Genomic DNA, 14,485 nt, shown 5'->3' with positions numbered 1-14,485 from the left:
AGCAGGAATCAGTTTAAAGGACTTGAGAGCTGTTTTAGATTAATGGCTTGGCAACTTGGAAATAGCCCACTGGAGTCACAGTCCTGCTTATCTTGGAGTAAGTTTTTAAAACTCAGCCATTGAGAATTGTTTCTATAAGCTGCCAAGTCAAAAGTTGGATTGAAGAAAAACTACACTGATCCACATCCCCCCAAATTCTCATCAGTATACTTTGCCGGCAACTTGTTGTTTGAAGGATGGTGTAGTCCACAGGATAAAAAGTTTTATCATGACAATCAATAAATGACATGGCCCTGGATTTACATGGACTTTATAGTGGTTTTCCTCAAAGGTCTCAATTTTTCATTTTCATATATAAGGTATTTACTTCTCTTTTTCGTTTAATAGTTTTAAAAATGATAGCCACTTATTATATCCTAACTTTTTCTATATTAGAAAAACACCCCTTTTTCCTTCTCCCATTTGTAGGATTGCTCAACCTTTCAGTTAAACAAAACCAAAATTGTTCACTTGCTCAGTGTTCCACCCCCTTGAAATAAGCCACATAGCTCTATGTGGGTGTGCCGGCCTCAGACTGCTGCAACAGTTACATGATCCTCCTTATCTCTTGGCTCCGTAGTTGTCTCTTCATCTACTGTCTTAGCTCCTCCTTTTTCCTCTTCCACCCAGTTTTTATACTGCTCTAGTCACCTCCCTTCTCAAAGGCTCAAGGGCAGTTCTCATAAGGTTTTTTTTTCCCTTTTCTCTCAATATTTTGAGGAAGTTACTTACGCACTATCCAAAGATACACGTTTCATTGAGAAATTCCTACACTAGGATTAAACCTCTTAGTTCAAACATTTTGCAGGCGGTCTTTATTTTCTTTTTTGTCAGAGCTTAGGTATTATATGTGTGAACTCATGAATATAAAGTACAGATAGTGCTTGCTTTATGTAAAATATGTGCTCTAAAAAATTGGCTGTATCCTAATATAATATATTAAATGCAGGGGAGATTACTATTTAAAAGAACCTGGCAAAGGAATCTTTAGAATAAAGAAGTCACATAATATAAGTAATCCTACTTTAATTTTTCTGTTTTAGATTTTTTTCACTCAGGCTGTCATATAGTGTACGTTGTAAATGATCTTCATAATACTCTCCATAAAAATGGGAGATTTGTTACTTATGTGTACTTTGATGTGGAAACATATCTTAAATTTTAACTTTACGGCATTTTCTTATCAATAGTAACTTGATCAAAATGGGTGGTCTATTCTCAGCAATTTAACATGGCATTCTTTTCACCTTTCATCAGATTAGCCTAATTTTCCAATCCACGTATGTATCAGCATCTTTCTGGGCCAGTGAACTTGAGCATTTAGGTGCCTTACAAACACAATGCTTGTGATCAGTTGTGTTTTTCTTTTTTTCCCTAGCCCCTCCCATTGAATCAACCATGCTTTATGCTTGATACCATTAAGGCTTTGAGCTCATAGGGTGTGGTATACCTGTGCCAGGTTGACCAAGTCTTTGTTTACTGACCTTTGTGTTAACCTAGGGCATTCTTAAGCCTCCTTTCATGATGATACGGTGGCAGATTGCAGTTGGACTGGCTGCAAGATAATTGGTCTTAATTATTTCTAAGTCATTGGTTAGTGCAGTGTAAGAACAAGCATTGTTCCAAGAAAGGATATAAATGGCTTTTGAGTTTCTTTTCTTAGCATGCAAATCAAAAGATTAGAGTGAAAGCAAAAGCACATGGTACAAAACTGTATGGTTTGCTAGTAGATTGTAGGGTTCCTCTAGCTTAAATTATACGAACCACTGTTAAGCTGTTAACTAGTGACAATTTTGATTTCCTTTTTGTATTAATGGATCTGTAATACTTTTATTTAAAGTAAAACCATGTGATAAAGGACAGGTTTATTAAGTATGCTGCTTTGCATACCTGTCTGCCCCCCACCCCTCATACCTACTCATCCTTTTAAGACCAGACTCCAGTGTAACTTCTCAGGAATCTTTCATATTGGCTCCTTTCTGAGTTTGTAATACATCTATAATAATACAGTGTACTATATAAATTTTTAAGAAACTGTCTCTCCCTTCTTCTTCCCCGAACCCACTAAGTTGCTAGTATTTTAGAATCAGGGATCATGTCTCGTTCATGTCTTGCATTCTCCAACTGTACCACCTCCTCAGTTGTAGCACATGATAGGTGTTGAATGAGTTGTTGTTCAAAGAATAAATGAATTTAAGCAGAAAAGTAGAGAAATTAGTTGATGAATTGACTAACCAACTTAGAATTTAAAGATAATTTTTTAAAATCTAAAATCAGAGTAGATTAAAATCAGTATAGTATATAGATTTGGCACAGAACAAGTTGATATTCTCCAACTTTAGTAATATTTGGGGGCAGGAAGTATGATGCAGTAAACTGAAGTGTCTCCAGATGTAAAGAAGAGGTGTGTTTATAGGCTACTTTTGGTTTTGTGTTTGTTTTTATTTTAATTAAACCTCCTATTATGCTGTCAGTTTGCCTGAGGAAATAGAAAGTTGGCAAATCCACCAACCATCCATGGATACTTTCACTGAGGCATTCAGGAATGGGAGTGAAGATGGGGAGAAAATTCCTAAACCTGTCTCTTGCCCTGTCTTGGAAAGAGCTTATGATGGGATTTGGTGACTCAAAGCTGTTTTAGTTTTAGAGGATGGGATGTGGTTCTTGTCATGGATGGGCAGCACGTGCTCTAGAGCAGCAGTCCCCAACCTTTTTGGCACCAGGGGCTGGTTTCCTGGAAGACAATTTTTCCACGGACCGTGGGGTTGGAGGAGGGGGATGATTCAGGCAGTAATGCCAGAGATGGGGAACAGCAGATGAAGCTTTGCTCACTCGCCCACCGCTCACCCCCTGCTGTGAGGCCTGGTTCCTAACAGGCCATGGACGCTAGACCCCTGCTCCAGAGCTTGATCTTGGAGAAGTAAGATTGTTAGTCCTGTAAATCCTGTGATTTGTCAGCTTGGCCTCCTACCTATCTTATTAGCAGTCTTTGAAGCTAAGTACTTGAATCTGGAAGGAAGAGAATACTTAAATGCCCCAAGATTAAAAAAAAAATTTTTTTTACTGGGTAAGTCATTTGAAATATGACACATATTTTTCCAACTAAAGAGTTTTTTCCTCATATTTAGAAAAAGCAACAGTTAAAAAATGGCTGCATAGTCCCATACCCTTAGATGGTGCAGATCAAAATAAAAGTAATACTTTTAACAAGAAATTGCATGTGTCATGAATGTTTCATATGTTGAATGGCCATATTACATTTTATTTTTGCTTGTTTTCTGTTCTGTTTTTGGACTTCTTCTCAAAGCAAAAATTATTTGTGAACGCAGGTTTTTTAATAGCACGTAAATATTTATTCTTCACTTTTTTCTGTGGCTTTTTTTTTTCTTTTCGTGTAGTCTTTGCCATCTTTTAAGAGGTGGTTAATGAAATGCATTGTTTTTGGAAGTATTATGCCATAGTTGAGTCAAAGTCACATTTTTTTCCACTTGGAGTTTGGCAACCTTCAGATACAATATAAGCTCACTAGTTCGGTTAATTTTTGTTTTAAATTGGGATCATGCCTAATCTTTAGACCCGATGTTTTACTGAATTTCAGCCTCAGCTCCATTAGACTTAACTCGCCAATCATTGTATGTTATGTTGAATACATTTCTTTTTAATCCAGAAAAAAAGACCTGTTTTGAACATTAACCAAGTCTCAGTTATCCCCAACCTTTTCTATAATATGACTTTTTTATAATTGCTTCCTCTTTAAATCCTGTATTACCTCTTTTGACAGGTAACCATCTATCAAATATTAAATAAGCAAAGGACATTATTCATTTTCCATCCATAATATTTTTTGAACTTGCCCTGTGCTAGGTCCTGAGGGACCCTGCCTTGCAGGTTCTCACAGCACATGTGAGAACTATATCCATGAACAGCCAATTGTGAGCCAGTGTAATGAGTGCTATGTTGGAGGTAAGCCAGAGGGCTGTGGGACTTGAGGCTTTACACTTCAAGGTGGAGGCTTCTAGGAAGCTTTCCTTCATAAATCCATCTTTGCAAGGGAGGCAAAACCAGGGTATTCCTAAAGGAGAAACTACAGAATGTAGCCAGAGATGCCTGCAGACAAGAGTTCATTTCATCAACTTGGTGAGGCTCTCATTATCTTCTGAAGCATGAACACCATGGTCAGCATTTTTATCCATGTTGTATTATCACTTCTGAGAACAATTAGTTTGGGGGAAAAAAAACCATGCCGAGAGTAAGAGCTACTCTTTCACACTCCTACGTGTTCTAGGGCCATCTCTGGCTTATGTTTCATGACTCCAGGCGGCGAACTGTTCTGTGAAGATAACTCCTACGTAGAAGTCACACGCCTCTTATCACCTCAGCTTTGGTTTGTTTTTAGTCTAGGCCTTTTTTTCTGCCATTGATTTTTGCTCCCTCTGTTGAATCTCTTGTACTATTTGGTTGCCACTCAACTGTTTGGGTCTTCTTTAATGCAGAGCCTCCCCACGCGGTGTGTGAAGTAGGCCTAATATGAAAATGACTTGTAATGAAACATCACTACTCTGCTTTTTATCTCCATTGCCACTAGTTGTGTGACCTTATTTGCTTAACCTCCTTGAGTCTCAGTATTCTCATCTATAAAAGGAACGTAATAGTACTGCCTGATAGGGTTGTCGTGGGTGGTGCATGGGATAAGTATATAAAACACACACAGCACACTGAATTATTCCAGTGGCACTTCAGCTGCTTAGTGGCAGTCACTTCTTTGAGAACACAAAAGTTTACACACAATTGGCTTTTAATCTTTTCTAAATTTCATGCCTTTTAATATGCCCTGTGATCATCTCCCTGCCCCCCATTTTTCTGGCATTTTGCTTTCCTTTTTTGGTGAGTGTTCAGACTTAGTTGTTTTGCTACTTTGACCATAACCGAATACGGATTTACCCAGGCATATCCATTCAGCAAATACTTATGGATGGTTTCAGTGTGCTAAGCTCTGTGCTAGGCTTTGGGATGCAGAGGCGCTCCCATTCAAGTAGGGGAAACACATGGAAGCAGCCAGCTGGGATGAGGAGTTCTGTAATGCTGTTATTTAAAGCGTTATGGAAACACAGATGAAGGAGCTTTAAATTTGTTCTGAGTAGATCAGGAAAGTACGTTAGATTTTAAATGGACCTGCTCATTTGGTGGATAAAAGGAAGATCAGTCCAGGCAAAGGGAGCTGTTTATACAAAGACAGGTAAGGATATAAGGTACATATGGTCACTATGAAGTCAAAAGTCTGTGCTTCTCTCCCCCCACCACTCCAGTTCTGTCATAAAGGCAAACAGAAAAGGAGTAGCCTTTGTTTTTTTTTTTTAGATGTGAAAAACAGCTTGCCTCAGTGCTGTTATTTTCTTTGCATATATATGCAAAATGAGAGCAAATGTCGGGGTAGCACAAGGACTTAGAAGCAATATGTGAAAGTGCATATTCTTGACCTGTGCTTCGTACTGTCAATTTTCCCTCCGCTTCCTGTGTTTCCTTCCTTTGATCACTTACAATATGCCGGGCACTTTACAAATGTTATCTCTTTTAATCCATAAAACTTTATGAATTAAGATGTTCCTTGTTTTGCAGATGAGAAAACTGAGACTCAAAGGAGTTTAAGAAAAACAAAACCAAAAAACTTGTTTAAGATGTATAGCCTGTAAGTGGTTGAGCTCTTCCTCTGAACCAGCATTATCTCCAAAGTTTGTTCTCTTCACCCTAAAATGAAGTGTAGCTGCTGCCTAAAAGTCTTAGACTAGGCCCACCCAATAAATTACTGAGTAGTTGGATGACTGGTACAGGCAGCCAAAGCTTTCTAAGTTTTGATTTCCTTCACCTAAGAAATTGAGTAATTGGAGCAGATGAGTCTACACTTCCTTTTAACTTTATGATTTCTTCTTTGGCTCCTTCCATCTATTTGGTTCATATCTGATCATTTTGTTCAGCCAAGTGTAAGTTATGTGATGTAGTGGAGAATGTTCTGATGCACAGGTTGCGAAGGCATGACTACTTGGAGTTGTTTAAAATCGCTTTTAAAATCAAAATAGTGATTGCCTCTGGGAATGTGGGAGAAGGGGATTGCCTGGGAAGAGGCATGAGAGAACTTTCCTGGGGTGAAGGTAATGTTCTATATTTTGACAGGAGTTGGGGTTATACAAGTGTACACTTACATTTCTGTATTTCATTGTATGTACGTTTTACATAAAAGAAAAAAGCGATAAGCAAATACTGAACTCTAGGTAATGATATGTATGCTGAAGTATTTGGGGGAAGTATACTAATGCTTGTAATTTACTTTAAATGCACGAAAGGTGAGATAGATTAATGGATGGAAAGAGGAACGGGTAGTTGAAGAGATATGTGATAAAATAAGTATAGTACAGTGTTAATGATAGAATCTAGCTAGTGCATACATGGTGCTTACTGTAAAATTCTTTCAAATTTGCTGTATATGTAAAATTTTCAAGACTAGAATAGTAAATCCATATATATTAGTATTAAATATTATCATAATAAATTGTTGAGGGAAAAAAATCACTTTAAATATGAGCTGACAATTTCGTATCTCCAGCCTCCTCTCCTGAATGGGCTTTGTTAATGCTACCCAAGGCTCTAGTTAGACTATCATGAGTTTAAGTGACCTGATTTCAACAGCTCAGAGAGACCTTTTCTTTTCTCAGCCAGCCTTGTAGGTGGGGAAGTTCCTTCCCTTAGACATTTCAGACTAGTCTGTGTCCCACAGAGCTGAAGTTTGCCAAGCAAAGCTCGTCTCTGTGGCTGTTTGAGTCACTGGTAGTTATACCATATTTCTATAAGTTAGTGTCACCATCAGCCAAAGGTTAAACTTTCCTTCTCCTCCCCTTTCCTACCCCAGATACATCCTCGATCAGATGGTGTTTGTTAAGGAAAAAACCTTTTTTTGGTTTTGTGCTTTGTTTTCAGTCTACCACTTGTTTGAGATGCCTTCTATTTCTTTAACAAATCACACTTCGTGCTTTCACAGCACTTTAGTTGGAGACAGCTTCTCATTGTGCTGGTTTGAGTTCTGGCACTTGAGAGCTTCTTCATTCTGAAGATTACAGAATGTCTCTCTCATACTTGGAGCAGAGAGAGCTTCTCTTCTTTTCGCTGGTTAAGCCCTATCCCCTAGTGGTGCCCAAATTGAGTGTGCCATCCAAGTTGTGCTTGAAAATATACTGGCATTAGGAGTACATGAACTCTTGTGCAGCAAAAGGGGAGAGGGGAGGTGCTTAGAACAATGAATTCAATCATGGGTTACCTAGTTTCATATAAAAGAAAAAACAGTAAAATAGCTTAAATGTGTTTTGAATTATTTTGTTCTAAAAATGTCATCTTTTTCTTTTCTCTAACTTTCATGACAATAATTAACCACAAGTCATTTTACATACTGAAAACACAAGTTATTTGACTCACTGTCTATTTGAAAATACAATGTAACAAAATGACATTTTACAAGACTTAAGTGAAACAGACATTTTGAGATAAAATTGGAGTTGGAGTGCAGGGAGAGAAGGGGATAGAATACTTCTTGAGTTGCACATGAGTCTCTGGCACTCAGTAGAGAGTATTTTTATTTAAAACCCACAAAACTGAATGGGAGAGGAAAGGAGAAATTTGATTACTTGACTGTTACACTAGAAGATTGGATCTGTAAATTTACCTGAATCCCTGAAACGGGCAGGTATTTGTTAAGTGCCAAATAATGTCTGAACTAACCAAGAAAAACTTGCTTTTCTGCATGACTGGTGAAAGCATTGGTTCCCAACAACTTTCACATTTATAAGGATTTTGTTTTGAGGACTAACTACACATTGGGCAAGCAGCTGTGTAGTCCAGAAAGTATTGGCTGGATTTAGTGTACTACGGGCATGTGGATTCCGAGCAATGTCACACCTTGTCTATGCCAATAAATCAGAGTGTCTATTCTTGTTACTAAATCTGATGTCATTGGCAGATTTTCCTCCTTATTGGTAGGGTGATATTCAGACAGGATAATTTTTTTGTGTGTATTTTCCTCTCTCTGTGATTGAGGTGTTTTTATGGTTTCTTTTTCTTTTCTTTCTTAGCTATGAAATAATACTGGCAAGTCCCAAGAAAACTAGATCTGGATTTCATTTTGTCTCTTCAACTCTGTGTGATCTTGTGCACATTCCTGACATGTTACAAACAGCTTGTGTCTCTGAATATGCAGTATCAATTTTCAGTGGTGAAAGCCCCAAAAGGAAACAGACTGATTCTTCCATGCACAAACAGCTGGGCAGTTGTGGATGGAATTAATTGCTGATATGTATTGGCTGTGTTTTTCTTCTCTTGTCATTTCCTTTGCAGCTGTGAAAGTGAAGTTTGACTTGAAAACAGACATTTCCAGCAGTGCAAATCCAGAAAGTATCAAGATGGGATTCTTCAAATGTAATATCCAACTGCTACCTTTGAGTTGTTCAGTTTGGGGGTTAGGTGGGGAAGAGCAAGGGATAGCAGCAGGCAATTCATAATTATGTATATGGATGAAAAACATAATTATATCAGGCACTTGGACTATGAAAGGAGGATTTTGGAATGGGTTAACTTATCATGGCAAGAGTGACCTCATAATCCAACAACAGATGAAATCAGTCAGCACCTACCCGCAGGATCCTGAAAGAGGGTGTTCTAGGCCATCTCTCAAAATATTGAAATATTCAGTACTCCAGACTGATTTATTGTTCCAGTGTGAGAGAGTAGCAGTTGGAGAGGGTAATGTGACAACATGTATCATTAAAAATATTTTCCTGGTCTTCTCCCAAAGCTATTTCCATTGTTTGTTTTAAATTCTATGTAAATGATTATATAGCTTATTTTTTACATGCTTGGGTATTCTACTGAGAAACCTATTTTTTTATTTCATGGGTTATAGGAGTTCCGTTAAAAGTAACTGTTGGTGCGTCTCTGAACGTACAATACAGAAAGTAGTATTGATTAAAATCATTTTGAACAATAATCAGATGTTTAATAATAGTTTCAATAACTGAAATTTTAAACGCTGTTAAAGATTTTTAGACAGTACATATACATCCTCTTGAATACCTTATTTGGAAATAAATCAGAAAATTAAAAATCAAAACTTATGGAATTATTTGCAAAAGTGGGTGATTGCAAATTTTTTAAAGCATAGTATTCATATTAATGATTTTCATCAAAATAATTTCGCCTTTTATGTGTTTATTTCAGTATTAAAGCATCAGTCAAATCCCTTATTTTGAAGGCAATTCTTGCTAATTAGTTGATAAGAAAATGCTTTTATTGTTTCTGTATTGCCAGGAGAACTAGAGCATTGGTAAAGAAGGATAAGTAATGCTTGATAATGTTCAGGTCCCCTGTCTTGGCCACCTAGGCCAAAGTCAAGTTCTAGAGCAGTGTTGCTGACACCTTGAGATATGCAGAAGCTGCTGTTGCTAAACTTAGCAGTTGGCATGGTTGGGCTTCCTTTACAGTAGTCCACTTCCACCTAACATTCTGTTGGCTGAGCTGCGTGATCTACCTTGCATTTTATCTTTACTTTCCTCACGAAAAAGAAATGTCTATATTTCATTCCATGGCAGGAAAGCTGAACTTTCCCCCCATTTCTATGAAGAGGGTTTAACCCAATTAATTTTGACTCTGAGGCACTGAAAAACGTTGTGGCAACGTTAACGTGCCGTTTGCTCTCACTGAAGTCGGCCTGGGTGTGTTGTTTCCCCCAGAGTGGGCTCCACCCCTGCTCTAACCGCACTGTGTGGATATCTCACTGTTTAAAACAAAGTTCATTTTTAGGGCAGCATTGCATCAGAATTGCTACACAAAAACCAGCTTAAGATATGTGCGGCAGCTTCCATTCTTTTTAATAAGTAAGTACAAAATTGTCTATTGTAATACCGATAGCTCACAGCTTAGGGGGAAGCATAGATAAGATAGATGGTTAATTTTGTGCCAGCTGCTAGCAATGTGCAATATTCTTCTTGGGGAGGAGCTTGTGGCTTTATCACTCAATTAAATTTTTTCCTGTTGGTTTGCTTTTTACCCGTCTTGAACTGTTTACTGAATTGTTCTTAATTGTTTGGGGGATGACATTGACTAAGGAAAATACTGGTAGTCTCTCAAATGTGCTAATTATTTAAGATAAAAATGCTTAAAAATATTGCACTGAATTTATTGGACTCATTAATAGCATAATCTGGCAATAATGTATTTCGAGACATCGTGGCATGAACTCTGTGTGTAAGAGTGGGTTCATTGAATTAAAAAAAGACAACATCTAAAGAGCCTTTATTTCTGTCATAATGATGCTTTGTCCTTCTGCTGTTGGGTATTTGTCAGAGGAGTTGGGGAAGGCTGCAGCCCAGAGTTCTGCTCTGTGCCTTGTCTGTGCCTCTGTGTTCTTTCTAGAGTTTGTGACGTGAACGGTAAGTTGAACCATAGGACATTGATTGTTATTCAGTGAGGTCCACATTCAGCAATATTTCTTTGCAAATGGGGTCTAACCTTCTCGCATATTGGAGTTCTCTTTGTAGTTGGGTTTTAAATGCCTGTGAAGTGTTTAATTATGCACTGATCAAAGTGGGCACGTTGAGAGAGAGGTTGTGCTTTGTGATGTCTGTACTGTTGTCTTCCTCTCTTGCGTGTTCATTGTGTCCCCTTGTGGGGCAAACACACCCATTCAGTACAAGCAAGTTGAATCATTTGCCTTAGTTGAAATCTAAAGCTGCGGGTTGAAAACAGCAGATTTCTGTAAAGCTTGCAGGGGTGGCATTGTGTCATCCTTTCTGGACTGAAACATCCTAGCATTTCCTTGCTTCAGCTTCCTCTTGGCTGAATTACTACTCTTTGGTAGTAGTAATGTGTTTAGCTATTTTCTAACATCACAAGGATATAAGAATAAAGTAAAAGCCTGATATAATAGAAAAAAGCACTAGCCTGGGAATTAAGAGGCTTTTACTTTGGACACTAGTTTCTTCACCTGTAAAATTAGGAATTTGGGTTAGCTCTCTAAGACCTTTTCCAGCTTAGAATACCCTAATTTTCTTGGTAAAAGACTCATGCCTATTCCAGAGATGCTAAAGGGAATGTATTAGATTTGAGAAAAAACGTTTAGATGTTAACCCAGAATGATTCTTACAAATGACATGAAAACTAAAGCTTTGCTTCAAATAAATTGTGTATATCAGAAATTTTGGAAATTTACTGTTTAATTTCTGAGCAGTAGAATTAGTATATAAGGGATGTCCTCAACAAGAAAATAAATTTTCAAGCAGGAACTAGGTGAACTTCTTGACACAGGTGTTGTGTAGACATTTATTAAACATTGCCTATTATACTCAGTGTACAATTATTAGTTGTATAGCCTTGGGTAAGTGGCTTTCAATCTTTTTTTTTTTTTAATATATTTTGCGTCACGACCCAATACATGTACCACATACACACCACTTAATCTCTAAAATAAATTTCTCTTAACAGTGCAAAAAACATACTGCTATATTTTCTGTTCTGGTTTATTTTTTTAAAATGTGTTTCAATCCACTGAGCTAGATGACCTCTACTGTCCCTTTGAACTCTAGGAGAATATAGTTACTCCTAGACTTTTATAGTTGCTCCAGAGCAAAGCTTGCCAACTAGTTTGCTGTTAAATACTGAAATTAGAAGATTTTCTAGATAGATTTTTATTTGGAAATTTTATGGAAAGTCAATAGCCAATATCTAATAATACTCTGTCTTATTTTTTTCTTGTAATAATTATGTAATATAGAGAAAATGGAGTGGGTTTTTTTTTACTTAGCCCTATTATATGGCTGCCCCCAAACCCCCTCCTCTTTACTCCAGTATGCTATACAAATTTTATTTATGCACACTGTATTAGTGAAAACTAAAGTGACATGAAAAGGGTTAGGAAGTCTTTTCTAGAGAAATAAACTGTGTGTCACATAGATTAGATACAGAGTATCAACTTACCGTTGATAGACCCCATCTTTGTCTTCCTCAGGGTTTTCCCAGGGCTCTAGAGAAGTTCCCTTCTCTGCTTTAATGTACTTCTAAAAAGTGTTAATTTTATAACTTAAAAAATGCACATGGTAAAAAGATGAAACAATATAAAGGGCATATGACAAAACGTCTCTTTCTTACCCTAATCTTTGAACGCTGTGCCCCAGTGGGGAGTTTCTTCTCTATTTTTCCGGAAAATTTCTGTGAATATGAGTGGACATCTTTTTTTAAAATCCAAATAAAATTATACTACACACACCGTTATGTATCTGCCTCATTCTTTTTAATGGTTGTATGGTACTTCAGTGTATGGATGGGTATACTATAATTTATTTAATCATTCATCTTTTGATAGGTATCTGGATTATTTCCAAGTTGTTCCCTTTCTCGCCATCAGATATACTTAGGCTATCAGCCTTCCCTCCTACCTCCATTTTGGGACAGAACCCAGAACCTAGGTGCTACTGGAAAGGGGTGATAGTGCTGTGTGGAAATGGAAAAAACCCTCACCAACTTCTCTTCCTCTGGCTAGAACACCAAAAGTGAGCCCCACTGTCCCACCCATTCATGAGTGGGTAAGACTGCCCTAGGAGTCATTTTTCAGCAGATTAATGAAATAACATTGGGTTCAAAGTCTGGTAACTGGAGTGTGAGATTGTGAGCCTGTCAATTAACCCCCTTGATCCTCAGTTTTACCATCTATTGAGTATAAAATGAAAGATTGGAATAGATGAGTTTTAATGTCCCTTCCAGCTGTAATAGTTACATAGTATTATTTTTAATATTGACTTAAGCTATATAACCCAAATTGTATGAAGTTTCTGTTATTTAAATTAAAAACATCTTTTGTGTATATTGTGTGGTCTGTAATTTGTTTGACCTGCCATATGGCCTAAGCTATTTGAAAGTTTAAGAATGTGGAAAAAAAAAGAGAGAGAGAAGTTAAATATTATACTATATTTTACATAAACTCTCCTTTTTTAAAAAATCACTTTCAAAAGTATAAAATCCATTCCAGAAGTAAAAGCAAATCTTTTTATCAAGCTTGAATACTTGAGGAGAAGATTCTGAGGTGATGTTTGTTTTTAAAATGGATCTTTGTAATTTTCAATGAATCCAGCCATTCAGAGTTAATCCTGAGGGCTTTGAAACTTGGCTTCAGTCCCCTTGTTTAAATTGTTTTCACATTCTAGCCCTCTAATCCATCTCTCTGTTTCACTGAATGCTAAAATTGATGTTGCTTGACATAGCTAAAGTTTTCTGACTTGGTGCTGAGGAAGCAGCCTTAGAGGTGAACTGTGCACTACCATCCTGCCAGCAAAGTTATCAAGTTACACAGCAAAGTTATAAAGTAACCGAAGCAGGAATTTTTGCTGCATCACATGTAGGATGTTTAACATTACCTGTTTCACAATTTTATTCTTATAATTCCATCAAACGACAACTATCCTGAAAGCAACATGGAATAAGAATTCATCATTTGATTTATATAATTACAACAGGAAGATAAAAAGACATTTTCTTGGCCTGGAGGTAGGGGAGTCTGTGTGTTTTCATGCTGGTGACCCTAGCTTCTTAGCAGAAGGCTTGACATACCTTGAATAAGTATACTTCCCTAAAACCTGAGAGATTATTTGTTATCCAAATAATGCTAGAATTCTGTGTTAATTTTCATATCAATTGTTTGACATAGTTCAGTTTAGCAAAATGTGTTGAGGACATTTTAAGAGGCAAGCACTGCATTAAAGGGTGGAAGTACCTAGATGACAGAGACAGTCTCACTGGAATGTACCAAAATGACAAGTGTTCTTATTTCTTCTATTGTTGGAGTTTTCCAGTATCCACTGGTAAGTGGAACTGGGCAGAGAAAGTTCTCCAAGTTTGAGTCTGTGAAAATAGATGGAAAAAAAGTACATTTTCAGTATTTAAAAAGGGGTACTAATGCCTTGTTAGGGCAGTGTCAGTTACTCTTCTGTGTGTGGATCTGCTAGTGACGTCAGTTTCTCACTAATCAAATTCTAAATGAAATAAACACATTTGTGATGTGTGGATTAATTGAGCCCCAATTTTTGCCTACCGTTGCAATTATTGTACCTCGTATATTATAATGGCTTAAACAATTGCTTGTATGAAACTAACCTTGAAAATGGTCACACTGTGTCTTCATGACACATCCCAGTATCTTCTTTGTCATGTTACCTTATCCATTGTGGCATTTACGACTAAGGAAATTCTCTAGAGTCAGAAATATGCAGGATACTGCTGCCTACAGGATGTTGAACAAACTTTGTCTAAAATATTTGAAACCATTTTAGAAAAACAGTCCTATGATAGCAAAATCAGTCAAATAGACTGTAGTTTGAGCTGAAGCAGAAAGCCTTTTTAAACAAGAGGGAAGAAAAAGTCT

General features: G+C 37.1%; 1 protein-coding gene across 4 annotated transcripts in view; it reads left to right on the top strand.

Moving 5' to 3' along the window:
- Positions 1-14,485, top strand: part of ADD3 (adducin 3) — a 123,869-nt gene that overhangs the window by 60,950 nt on the left and 48,434 nt on the right. The gene's annotated exons all lie outside the window — the stretch shown is intronic.

Source organism: Lipotes vexillifer, unplaced genomic scaffold (assembly GCF_000442215.2).
Source record: "Lipotes vexillifer unplaced genomic scaffold, Lipotes_vexillifer_v1.1 scaffold1444, whole genome shotgun sequence".
Lineage (NCBI taxonomy): Eukaryota > Metazoa > Chordata > Mammalia > Artiodactyla > Lipotidae > Lipotes > Lipotes vexillifer.
This window is presented reverse-complemented; position numbering and strand designations above follow the sequence as displayed.